Source organism: Protopterus annectens, chromosome 14.part0 (genome assembly GCF_019279795.1).
Source record: "Protopterus annectens isolate FY-2018-M chromosome 14.part0, PAN1.0, whole genome shotgun sequence".
In the NCBI taxonomy this organism is placed as follows: domain Eukaryota; kingdom Metazoa; phylum Chordata; order Ceratodontiformes; family Protopteridae; genus Protopterus; species Protopterus annectens.
Window position 1 is genome coordinate 962179356 of NC_056748.1, and position 12769 is coordinate 962192124.

Here is a 12769-nt window from a genome sequence, read left to right on the forward strand (position 1 = left end):
TGAAAGTCACTATTACCTCCTAACATTTGATTACTATCCATACTATCCAGGGCCCCCAGAAGTTTTAAATTGTTCTTTAGGGGGTGATATCACCCATGTTGAGAACCACTAGTTTAAACAAACATAACTCAAAAGTAACTCACATTTAAGTTACTAGTTACTAAAAAAGTAATATATTACTATTTTGAAAAAAGTAACTAGTTATATCACTAGTTACTAGAAATTGTAATATATTACAATAATATATTACATATTGTAATATATTACTCCCATCACTGGAAATAGTGCTGCTGGTATTGTCTGAAACTGAAAGATTTGTAACAGAAAAATCCTCTCCACAGGAAGATGTGATCTGTAGGATAGTGAGTTTTGGGGTGCATCCTATGAATGCCAGATTTTGTGAGGATAGCAACTGAGACTTTGTAGTGGTCAATTCCATTTGCAAAGACTAGAAATGACTCAGAAGAGATTCCAATGTAGAAGTCAGCCTGTTCTGTGTTGGAGTGGCAAGGAGCTACTCATTCAAGTAAGAAAAAGCCTTGACCTTTTGCAGTCTCTGGTTCATTGGAACCCTGGACATATATTTAGTGAACCTGAAAGCTGAGATAAGACTGAATGGAAACATCTGAAAATGGTAATGACTGCCCACTACCCAGAAGCAGAGAGAGCTACTGGACTTGTTGGCAATCTTTACATATAGATAGGCATCTTGGAGGTTCAAAGAGCACACACACTTTCCTGCTGACAGATAGGGAAGGATGGCTTTTACTGAGACCATGCAAAGGTTTCATCTTTGATTAATTTAGGCCACTTAAATCTAGTATGGGCCTACAGTTCTTTGTCTTTTTGGTTACCAGAAATAACTTGGAGTAATAACCTTAACCTTTCTGGTCTACTGAAACCTCTTGGATCTATGTTTTCCTTAGTGAGACTTAACATGTCTGTTTAGTCACAGTGTTTTTATAGGAGTGGGGTATCTGGCAAGAGAGACAGTAGGGATGGAGAAGAGTGAGGAAGGGGATTGTACTGTTTCTTGGTCTAACTGTTCTTATCCACATGTCCTTCATGAGTGTTAGCCACATGTGAAAGTGGAGGGACAATGGACCCCTGACCGCTGCCAGAGTGGGATGACCATAAACGATTTTGGGGATTAGACTGTCATCCCACTGAAGGGCCTTGGTATCCTTGCTGTTGCTGATTGCTCCTGCTTTGTGATTGGTGACTCTTCTGAAGTTATGGCCATGATAGTTTCTTCACAATGACTTCTTGTTTTGTTGCGGCCTAAAATGTAACACCAACAGCAAAAAAGGGGTTTCTTCCTTTTCAATGTTTTTCAGTGACCTTAGATGTTTGTTCTGAAACAAAGTTGACCTCTCAAAGAGGACATCAGGAAGGTTTTCTTTGGTATTTGTGGCAAAGTCTTTCAGGTGCAGTCACCGCAAAGTGAGGAAGAGTCATTACCTGCTACCCAAGTCAAACCTTCAGCTGAATTCTGTGAAAGTCTCATGGTGATTTTGGCAAATGACAACTTGCCATCTGTGACTGTAGTCTGAGTTCAAGCTGTCTCACTGGCAGCTCTTTAAGTGACTAAATCGTTTTGCCCAAAAAATCTCTATATGACATCTTAACATATGAAAATGTAGTTTACCACCCTCAGTGAAAGTGTTAAGAACAAGTAACCATTCCTTCTAAATTTGTTCATGGCCCTGACTTCTTATTCAAGGGATGGGCAAGCATTGCAATGTCAGAGCCTTTTAAATGTCAGAAGCAGGTACAATGGATCAGGCTTGGAAGTCTCAATCCACTCCATCCAATCTTTCAGATTACAGAGGGTATTGTCTCCACAGGACAGGTGCTGTCTACAGATCAAACTATTTTGTCTATAGGAGAGCCCACCTAGGATGAAAGTTGATAGGTCCAGAAAGCCTCTTAAAGGATCCTTTTCAGAAAGGTTGAGTGGATTGTTGGAAGGTTTCCCTCTCTGTCTCATCATTTCTAGAACCTCCCCAAATGTGAACTGGTATGGCTGTGTGGAATCTACATCTTCTTTGACTTCTGGTCTAGGAAACTTTGTAGAAGAGACCATGCATTTGGGCATGTTACTAGATCTCAAAGATAATAGGCCTAAGGGTGATGAAGTAACCTGTTAGGTCCATATGTCTGAAAGTGGTCCCACGAGACATTCCTGGCATTTCTGTCCTGTTGACTGAAAAGGTAGATTGCCAAAGATCAAGGAAAAGAAATATCAGCTGTTGAGGCTATAGTCAATGAGGATAATAGCACTGAAGGCAGCATGTACAAGGATGGGCTGCATCAATGATGTCAGTACAGATACTGATGCAGCACTCAACATCAAGGGCACTGACCCCTGCAGCCAAAGGTTAAAGCTAACCAAGGCCAACACCAACACTGAGAAAGCCAGTGTCATTTTTTGGTTTTGACTTCCTGACCTCCAAACAGCAAGACTGACATATACCCATTGACTCCACACCCAGCAGCAAGAGCTTTAGCCCCAAAGTTCACAAAGCGAACACCACTAATGTCAACATTGATACTATATGTCTCTCAATTGTATATCAGTGCAAGGAATCATTCCTTATTTAACTTCATAGATAAAAAATGGATTTCTTGCATATTAAATGTTAAAACATAAAAGCAAAAATCTGTAGCAAACAATATGAATGTTGTTTTTAACCCCACTACCAGCTGCCTCGTTAAAGTTATTAATGTGTTCCATAATTTTCCTTTCTTGTTACACATTTTTTGGTGGCAAAGTGATCAGCAATTGTTTAATCAAAGGCTGAGAGCTATGATTCATGCTGACAATGTTTGTACCAAGCTTGATCTTGAAGGGCCATCCCTTAAATCTGAGGCCAAAGAGCCCCCATATGCTGAAAGGATTACCATCAGGACTAGGAACACTGAAGGAAAAGTTGACAATGAATCATCTTTAACGGGTGTGGCCCCAACATCAAAATCACAGCTAGCATCAACAAATCTATAGATGTTAATATCAGTACACTGTGTTTCAACTTCAAAGTCCTGGGGACCTGTTCTTATAGTGAGGCCATTGAGGAAAATTGAGAAGAATTTGCTGAAATGATAGCAACTACTAAAGTGCTTTGATCTACCCAGGTACCATAAGAAAAGAAGCAGGAGATGTCCTTTGCTGGGGTCTATATTAGAACATCGAAGTTTCAAAACTTTGAATGTTCTAATATCAACCCCTATTCAGCAAAAGCTGAAAATATTGAAGCAACAGAAAACCAAATTTTTTCCTAGGGAAAGAATTTGGTTGTTCATTTCTGTTGCTTCAGTATTTTCAGCGCTGTGGTGGAAAGTTACGGGTCGGGTTCAGGTAAGTGTGCGATTGAGTGCGGGTTAGGTTAGTTAGGGTTAGGGTGCGGGTTAGGTATGTGTGCGATTGTGTGGACATGAGGGTTAGGGCGGGTTAGGTGAGTTAGGGTTAGGGCATGGGTCAGGTAAGTGTGTGATTTTGTGGACGTGAGGGTTAGGGCAGGGAAGGTGAGTTAGGGTTAAAGCACGGGTGAGGTGAGTGTGCAATAGTGAAGGACCTTAGGGTTAGGGTTTGGGTTAAGGTAAGTGGATAGTTAGTGGTGTGTGTAGTTTAGTGTAGGGTTAGGTGTAAGATTTTAGGTGTATGTGTGTGGATTGCTGTTTGTTTGGTGTGCTTGTGTTGTATGTGCTTTGGAACATCAAATTTTTTCCCTAGGAAAAAAATTTGCTGTTCTGTATGTTCGATGTTTTCAGCTTTCACTGAATAGGGGTCGATATTAGAACATTCGAAGTTTTGAAACTTCGATGTTCTAATATAGACCCATTTACTGGACCCTCAAAAAGGGTCATAGTCAGTTTGAAGTGAAGTTACCTGAAAGACTTTGTTGAAGATGGTCTTAAATCCAAAAATTTGAATGGCTTCCAACTCAGGCAGAAAAGTCATACTTTTATTTTTAATCAGCTCTGAAGGAGACATTTTAGTTAATATGCAATAAGTAGTAAAGTAGAGAGACACACCAACATACACCAACATATAAATGAATGGAAGTCAAATTTTAATACCATCTAGACTGATTTATTTATTTTTTTTTTTAGATTTGGGTCTGGAGAAATTTCCGTAACATTGTAAGTCTTATGATTCTTCAGTCTGTCTTTGCATTTTTCTTTGGAAGAATCATCATTAATACTAACTTGTTTAACCCTTGAGGTCTAGGGAGTCAGGTGATATTGTACTTGAGTGCCTCACCAGATGCGCAGTAGCACGCCTCACCCCCAAACCCACCCCCCTGATATGTCATTCATGAATATGCATTCCCTCCAAATGTACAACCGAAGAAAAAGTGCACTGAACTGGTGAGGCCCTTGACTACAATATCGCCGGAAAACCTGTCGGTCTACAGTGAATCGTACCTCTCGACCTCCCATCTCCAAAATGGGAAACACTAGCCCTCAAAATGTGAAACACATACTGACGGCTGCTTACTAACCTGTCGGTCTGCAGTGAATCATACCTCTCAACTTCCCCATCTCCAAAATGGGAAACTAGATTTTGCAGGACAAACCATACCCACGACCACCAAAAAGAACCTAACTTACTGTTTTGCCAACATAAAAAAACTGTATTCAAATGGCATCTGCTATTGTTTATTCCTGTTTGAATAATAAGTGAATATTCATAGTGATGTCTTCACTGACTTCATGAATATTCTCCTGGTATTCGGCATGTTAGCTTGAGGGGGCACTACGGCTCAGTAAATACTAATGGTAAAGAAATGGGACAGATATACTGTTTGTCCTGCAAAATCTTATTTTACCACAAAAATGTCCCAGTCCGGGCAACTAAAAAGGTGGCAAGCCTAAAGTATGGTCGCCGGTTTTCCAACAACATTTAGTTTCTGAACTGCATTAAATAATGAAACTTACATTATATTTTTTATGAGGGGCAGGGAAGAAATGGGCCGTTTGTGTACATTTAATATTTTCATCTCATGTATGCATGAGCAAAATTAAATATGCAGACCAGGTTGTCACTCAATTTGCGACACGCCCTCTTAAGCACGAATCTAACTGGTGAAGCCCACAACTACAATATCGCCAAAATATTAAACAAAGAAAAAAAAAAGGCGTAAAATAAGATACTTCAGTTTACCTTACCTGCTGATCTAAATTGCCATGATTACATCTAATATCAAAAGACAATATTGGCTACTCATAACCAACACAGCTACCTTAATACTAAGAAATCTGATCTTTACAGGCCTTTCAAAAGAATGCTCCAAATCAGGTATACAGACTGCACCTTTAAAAACAGCCAACAAGGTTCTATCACTCTTTTCCAATTTACATTCAAATTTAACTTGTGAAAAAGCCTTCTCTAGAATAGAACTCACTATATGGAACTGTCTAACTACTGATGTAAAGCATTCTGAAATCCTACGATTATTCAAAAAATATCTGAGGCAGTTTCTACAAAATAAATCCAAATGCACTTGTTTTTGTGATACTGGCTAATTGCCACTACACAGTTTAAGTTTTCAAGAATATCAAATATACTCCACCATTAGTAGAAAATATAATTTCTAATCCCATGTTAAATACACTTCTGTATTTTGCTACAAATGTATATTTCTCTATGTAAACACGCATGCATATAATGTTTTCTATGGACTGAACAAATGTTTCTAAATACTTAATATTTTCTATACCTTTGTACCCAGATCATAACTGAGAAGTATCTGTAGACCAGCTCAATTACTGGGTTATCAAACTGCAAAATAAAAATAAATAAAATAAAACTCTTAGGAAGAAAGGAATGTTGAAATAGTCTGTCCTGAAAAGTTAGTAGAATAAAAGGAATTTGGAAGTGATAAGTGAGGACCAAAACTCACAAGACTTTTTTCTCACAGAAATTATGATTTTTGAAAAGTATCCTGTAGCCATTTCTCTGATTTTACTTCAGTATGCTGCAAAACTGATAACTGCCGTGGTGGTACGGCGGTAGCGTTGTTACCTGACAGGAAGAGGTTCTCCCGTTCAATTCTCGGCTTGGCTTGGGAGTCCCTTCTGTGTGGAGTCTGCATGTCCTCCGTGCAGTTGGGTAGCATTCAAAAGACATGCATGTGTAAATTGGCATGCCTACGTTGAAGGTTGGGCGTCAAGCTGGCACCTCAGTGTTTTGTAAAAATCTACTGCCAATCATTAGCGGACCGGAGTTCCACTGTGGCGACCCCTTACCGGGAAAAAGCCAAAAGACAAATATGCTACAAAACTGATCTGGATAGGAAGATGTTTGCAGAATACTGAGTAAAACCTGAGGGGTTAATAGTCTGAAAGTTTCAGATGGGAATCTGTCTAATGACTAAGGCATTACTCCTAATGTTGATGAGGAATGGATGGATCTCCTCATACCAGATCAGAAGGATACATGATGCAGACACTAAGTAGCTACTTCAGGCGAGAAACAAGAAAGAATTATCCTACAGAAAAGGATGGCAGATCTTATTAACAGACTATTTGATGCAGTAATATAGTCAGAAACAATACCAGAATAATTCAAGTATGCCTGAAACATTTTTATGAGGGGGTGAGATTCAGAAATAAGTGAAGATTTTAGTTAAGCAGGATTTCCAGTTCATCCAACAGGTAGTGATATTGGCATACTTTGAGGTAGAAACAATTCATATATGCTATCAAATCATATGATTTTGGGTTTCTGTATATTTCTGTGTGTATACATTTTCTGCCAACTACCTATTACATGTGAGAGTGGTCACTTTTCATATGCAGTGTTGGCAAACCTTCACTGCTGTTTAATTTTTCTTGATACTCATTGTAAGTGATGTTTACTACTCCTAATGTGATTTTATTAAACACCTTTATTGAATTATCATGTGACATAGGCACATTTACATTTATAAGAAAGTAACTAAACTGTATTAACAAGTTAAAATTAACAAACAATATGCTTCACATATACTGCTATATATCATATAATCTAAGCAACATTACATAAATTATTCAATTCCTGCCCTTTTTTAAACAATAAATATCTTTATTAAACCATCACTTAGGACAGAAGCAATCATGCATTTGTACAAATGAAAACAAACCACACCGACACAATCCTAGTTGCAAGCATTTTACATTACAAACCGTACTGACACAATCCCAGTTGCAAACATTATACATTACCTATAATCTATCCAATCATTTTTAGTCAAGTATTGCATAGCTCATTTTAGTCCTTCCTTCTTTTAAAATGTATTCCTCCCCTGTATGTATTGCTCCCACAATTCCCATTTTTTCTGTGTAGTTTGCTCCTACCTTATCTCAATTCCAGTTCTTTTAGCTCTGATACTATATTCACTACTTCTAATATAGTTGGTTTAGATTTTTGATCTCCATTTTCTAGTAATTGTTTTTTGGCAGCCACCATAATTAGAGACAGCAAGGCCTTACCATGTCTAGGCAATTCTGATTCTGTACCATAGCTCAGAAAACTCATCTCCCTCTTCATACCAATCTGCCCACCCAGCATCTCCGACAGTGCATCCTGCAGGGAATCCCTAAACTCCACCAACTCACTGCACTCCCAGAAAATATGTTCCCAATTATCTCTTTCTTCCCTGTCACACATCCAACATTTGCTATCTACCTGAGGAAATATTCTCTGGAGTCTACTTCGGGTATAAAAATATCTATGTAAACATTTCCAAGCAAAAATCCTAAATCTTTTAGGTTTTGTTGCATATTTGGGAGACATACATATATCCTCCCATTGTTTCTTTGTGAATTGCTTATCCAATCTATCTTTCCAATTTTTTCTATCCTCCTCTGATTGAGTCATATAGTTATCATGCAATGTTTTATATGCTCTACTAATTATTCCCTTTTTTAATGGCAGCTTCTGTTCTAGATTCTACTAAAAACTCTGCCAGTGCTGATCTTTCATTTAGGACACCCCCCATTTCTTTCTCTTTGCCTTTACTCTGATGTCAATCCTTGATAGGGAAGGCAATCTCTATCCCGCAGTCCAAATGAATTATTGGCATCTTCCCGTTCTGTCATCTTTCCCTCTCTAGTTATTTGCTCCCAATACCTAAGTTCCTTTGCCAGTTTTCTCTAATAAATTCCAGCCCCCTCTTAAATTGCAGCCATTCCTATTTGCTTAATCTCCTTTCTCTATTCTCGTGTTGACTTAGTTCTTAGAATACTTTCTGCTACTTTATGGATATAATATTCTGTATGATTATTGTTATTCTTCGTAAAGGCCTGCATCCAAAATCGCAGTCTCTCCTTGTTTCTTGAGCTTCCCCCCTGTTTTACCATCATCCCTTTCCTTTTTGTATTATAGTTTTCTGCTTGTGCTATGTATAGGAACCTTAAATCTTTAGCTCTAAAATATCCCTTTAAATTGGGTACTCCCAATCCGCCCTGTTCTACTGATAGAATCAGCTTATCCTGCTTGATGCTTGACACCCCCCCCAAGATAAAGTCTTTCAGCTCTTTATTAATTGCTATTCCACAACTTCTCTTGTTTGATAAAAATATACCTGACCTGTGTATAAGACTAAAGGGACTACAAACATTGTAACTGCTTGTATCTTAATATCCATATCCACATAACAAAGCTAATATTTCCTTCAGTTTTTCTATTATCTTTTGTTTAGACTCTTCCCACATATCCTTAACTGCCACACCAGAATAATTTTTAATAGATACTCCTAAACACTTCATTTGATCATGTCCCCATAAATAAGGACATTGCTGAACAATTCATGTGTGGGTACACAATTTACTGCTATTGCCTTTGTTTTAGCTTCATTAATTTTGTATCCTGAAAAGATTTGAAACTGTCTCAAAATGTTCCACAACACTGTAATGTCTCTTTCTCATTTTGTTAGATATAAAATAATATAATCTGCAAATAGAGCTAGCTTTTCTTGATTGCCATACCAATTATATCCTTGAATTTCTGAGTCCTTATTTTCTTTGCAAATAGCTCTAAATGTAATGCAAATAACAAAGGGGAAAGAGGACATCCCTATCTAGTTTCTCTGCTCAAGCATTAATTATCAGAAAGGACCCCACCCACTTTAATTTGCACCTCTGATATATATATATATATATATATATATATATATATATATATATATATATATATATATGCTCTAAATCTTATTTTTTTTTTTAGGAAATGCAAATGCTTCCATTGTCCTGCTCATAAATTCCTAGCTTACTCTGTCAAATATTTTCTCTGCATCAAGACCCACCAATAACAATGGTATTGTCTTACATTCTGCTTACCTCTGGATTTTATCCCACTCCCCAGTTATATTTTCAGAAGAAATTTCTATCCTCTCTAATAGCTCCTGAATAATCTCCACTACCCATTCCTTAAATTCCTCTGTTTTCAACAGATATGTGGGAAAGCATCAGTGTCTCATTTTTATTTCATTACCCTGTGTTTTTATTTTAGTTATTATTGGCACATGATCTGAAATAGTTATTGGGTATGTATCAAGACCTTCAACTAATGCATAAGTTCTTGTGAAATGTAAATTCTGTCTAGCCTAGCCCAGTTTTTATATCTTAGGGAATAATATGTAAACTCACCCCAAACTCCTATTACTGAATTGACATTTTCCATGCCAAATATTTTCATAATTTTCTTCAAAAATCTACCCTATTCTGTTATACTTTTCCTTCTGGGCCTCAAAGACACATCTTCACTGCTGCAAATCACATTCCAGTCCCCACCTATATGTAATATTCCTTGCTAAAAACTGATAATTTCTCTGAGAATTGTCTTAAGCTCCATTATATCAGTTTTAGGTGAAACGTAAATACATGCCAGTGTAATCCTCCTTCCTTACCAGTAGCCCCTTAGCACAACAAATGTTTTATCCTCTTCTATCACTGTTTCAACTCCTGCAATTAATATAAGTACTCCTGTTTTCCTTTATTCCAGGTATTCCACTGAATAACCATCTTGAAAATCTTTCTTTATCAAATTGACATGTTCAGTTTTTTCTGTGTGTGTCTCCTGTAACACTGCTATTTGTACTCTACATTTTTAATACAGCTCACAGCTCTTTCTTTTTTGTATTTATCTGTGAGACCATTGACATATTTAAGATATAACAGAAAGCATCATTGCATTAAAAAGTTATTATTCCAACCTTTTATATATAACACCTTTTTGTTAAATGTCTAGATCCATCTTATTGTTACATGTATACACTGTTTAGCAGGTTGAACTTTTATACAGTTGTTTCTTGCCATATACATTTGCGCCTATGTCACATCTTACAAAACTTTTTGTTTTATTGAAAGCCCTCAAACAAAAAAAACACCCCTCAATACCCCCCAAAGCCTACTTAATACTAACAAAAAAAAACTAATACATCTTTAAATATTGACATTTTACCCTCCTAATAAGAACAAAAGTCCCAAACTGACAGTCATACTCACAGACTTGAGTTAACCTAAAGGAAATGTTATGTAGGCTAAAACGCATTGTGCAGCCTGTGCTTCTACTAAGTGCTAACTGGTTTTCCTTAGCTTTATAGCTCTCCCAGCTGGAAAAACACCCAAATGCTTTCAGAGAACATTATACCCTAGTCAATTTCTCTTTTATTTTCTTCACCCAATCACTCTCTACCAGTTTCTCTTTATCAGATTGTCTCCATGGAGACATGAGGACCAGACAGCCAGTTTCTCTGTATCAGATTGTTTCCATGGAAACATGAAGACCAGCTACATAATTGCTATTAAGCAAACATGTATTTGCTAGAAAAAAAGCCTCATAATATTCAATATTCATTTTCATTTACTTGCTCCCTCTTAAAAGGTGTTACTAAATCAATCTAAGGTCCAATCCAGTCATTCCCCTGTACAAGAATGAGAAAAAGCACATTACATTTTCTATTGTAATGCTTTTTTAACTAGGCTTTTTCTTTTATACTGCAGTGCTTACATTTCTTAAAACTGGAAATAAAGAGAAATGGAAGAAAGAAAAGAAAAAAAACAGAACAGCAGCACCTGTTTACAACCCCTATTTCACATAAAAGTAACTGAGAAAACTTTATAGCATGTAAAGAAAACCACACTTCACAAAAATAGTACTATTTAAGAAAAAAAAATCTTTACTTACAGTTAACCTTCTCCCATCTCTTTCCCTCCTCAAGCACTCTTCCAAACATTAATGACATGAAGTAGGGAATGTGCTTTAGAGTCCCCCACATGTCCAACAACTTCTGAAAAAGTCCAATATTTCCAGATTTTTTTCTGTCATAGTTCACAAATTATTGCATTGTAAACCCACATTAAGTTACTGGATTTATTCCTGTTCCTTGCATTGTAAACCCACATTAAGTTACTGGCTTTATTCCTGTTCCATTCCATCTCCCAAATCCTGTGTCTGCTTCAGTTCCAATGTACTCTCAATTTGTCTAGTCAACTCTCATGCTCCCTTCCTTCTCGTCAACATTTTCCAGTGAAACATTGGATGAGGTTTCACAGGTACAGGCTCTCTGTGGTCTTTATCACCAGAAGAACAAGAAGCAGAATCTCGTTCTGTTTCACAGTTTACTTTTTGATGGACAAGCTTTTGTATTCTCTTCTTAGCATGTACTTCAGCAAAAAATGATTTTGTCCCTCCAGGGAAGAATACCTTGAAGACAGCTGGGTACAAAAGTTTGAATAACGTAAAAGACAAAGCACTTCTTCACAATGTAAGCAACTTCATTAGCGAACAAAGCTTTAAGGCTTCAAGTCCTTCCTCGGTGTTTCAAATCAATTAACAAACAGACTCTATTTAAATTGTTTTGTTATTTTAATAGGTTGGCTGTGTCATGTGACTTGTATATGCTTTAATATTTAACAGACTCTATAGTCTGTTAATTGATCTGAAACACTGAAGAAGGACTTGAAGTCTGAAAGCTTTGTTCGATAATAAAGTTGCTTACGTTGTGAAGAAGTGCTTTGTCTTTTACGTTGTTCTTGGTTTTGCTATATTTCTTCACTTTAACAGCCTAGACATCTTTGGTTTTGTGGATTTTACAAAAAGTTTGAATCTCACACCATCTTGACATTCCCTGAATAGTAAAATAAATTTGCACCTCTTCTGCTTGGTGTGCAATGAGTAATCATTCTCCACAAACACCCTGCTGTCTCTCCCTTTTAGTACTTTGTAATTCTGCCACAGTTTTGTCAGAATCATTTCGTTCTGCTGGTAGGATTGCATATTTACTATTAACGGTCTAGGTTGCTTTCTCATAGCCAGGTTTGGATTATACACAAAATGTTCCCTTTCAACTAACAACTTTAGCTGTGGAATACCAGTCCAGTTGCTTATTTGTGTTTTCGTAAAATTAATGCAGACTGTTCCTTCCAGCTTCTCTGGTATACCTGAAAACCTCAAGTTTTCACTATGTGCTCTGTCCTCTAATTCTATTTTTTTTTAAACATCTCTTCCTGAGTAGTCTCATATTCAGCCAGCTTTTTCTTCATTTTAACCTCTGAGTTTTGTAGCTTTACCACCTCATCTAAATATCTGTTTAATGCTTCTTTCATTTTCTCTAACCTCTTGTTGTTTGTATTGATATACTCCATAAGTGTTTCATTTATTTTAACCAGGTCCGTGTGCTGTTGTTTGATATCTTCTTGTAGGTTACCGGAATTCATGTCTGGAGATTGCATTGCTTTTTGCTGAACAGCTGCAGAACTTTCCCATGTCAGTGTTTCTTCC

General features: G+C 37.0%; 1 protein-coding gene across 2 annotated transcripts in view; it reads left to right on the plus strand.

Annotated features, from left to right (window-relative positions):
* The window catches only part of LOC122789364 (rho GTPase-activating protein 22-like), a 1062881-nt gene that overhangs the window by 618333 nt on the left and 431779 nt on the right, over positions 1-12769 (plus strand). The gene's annotated exons all lie outside the window — the stretch shown is intronic.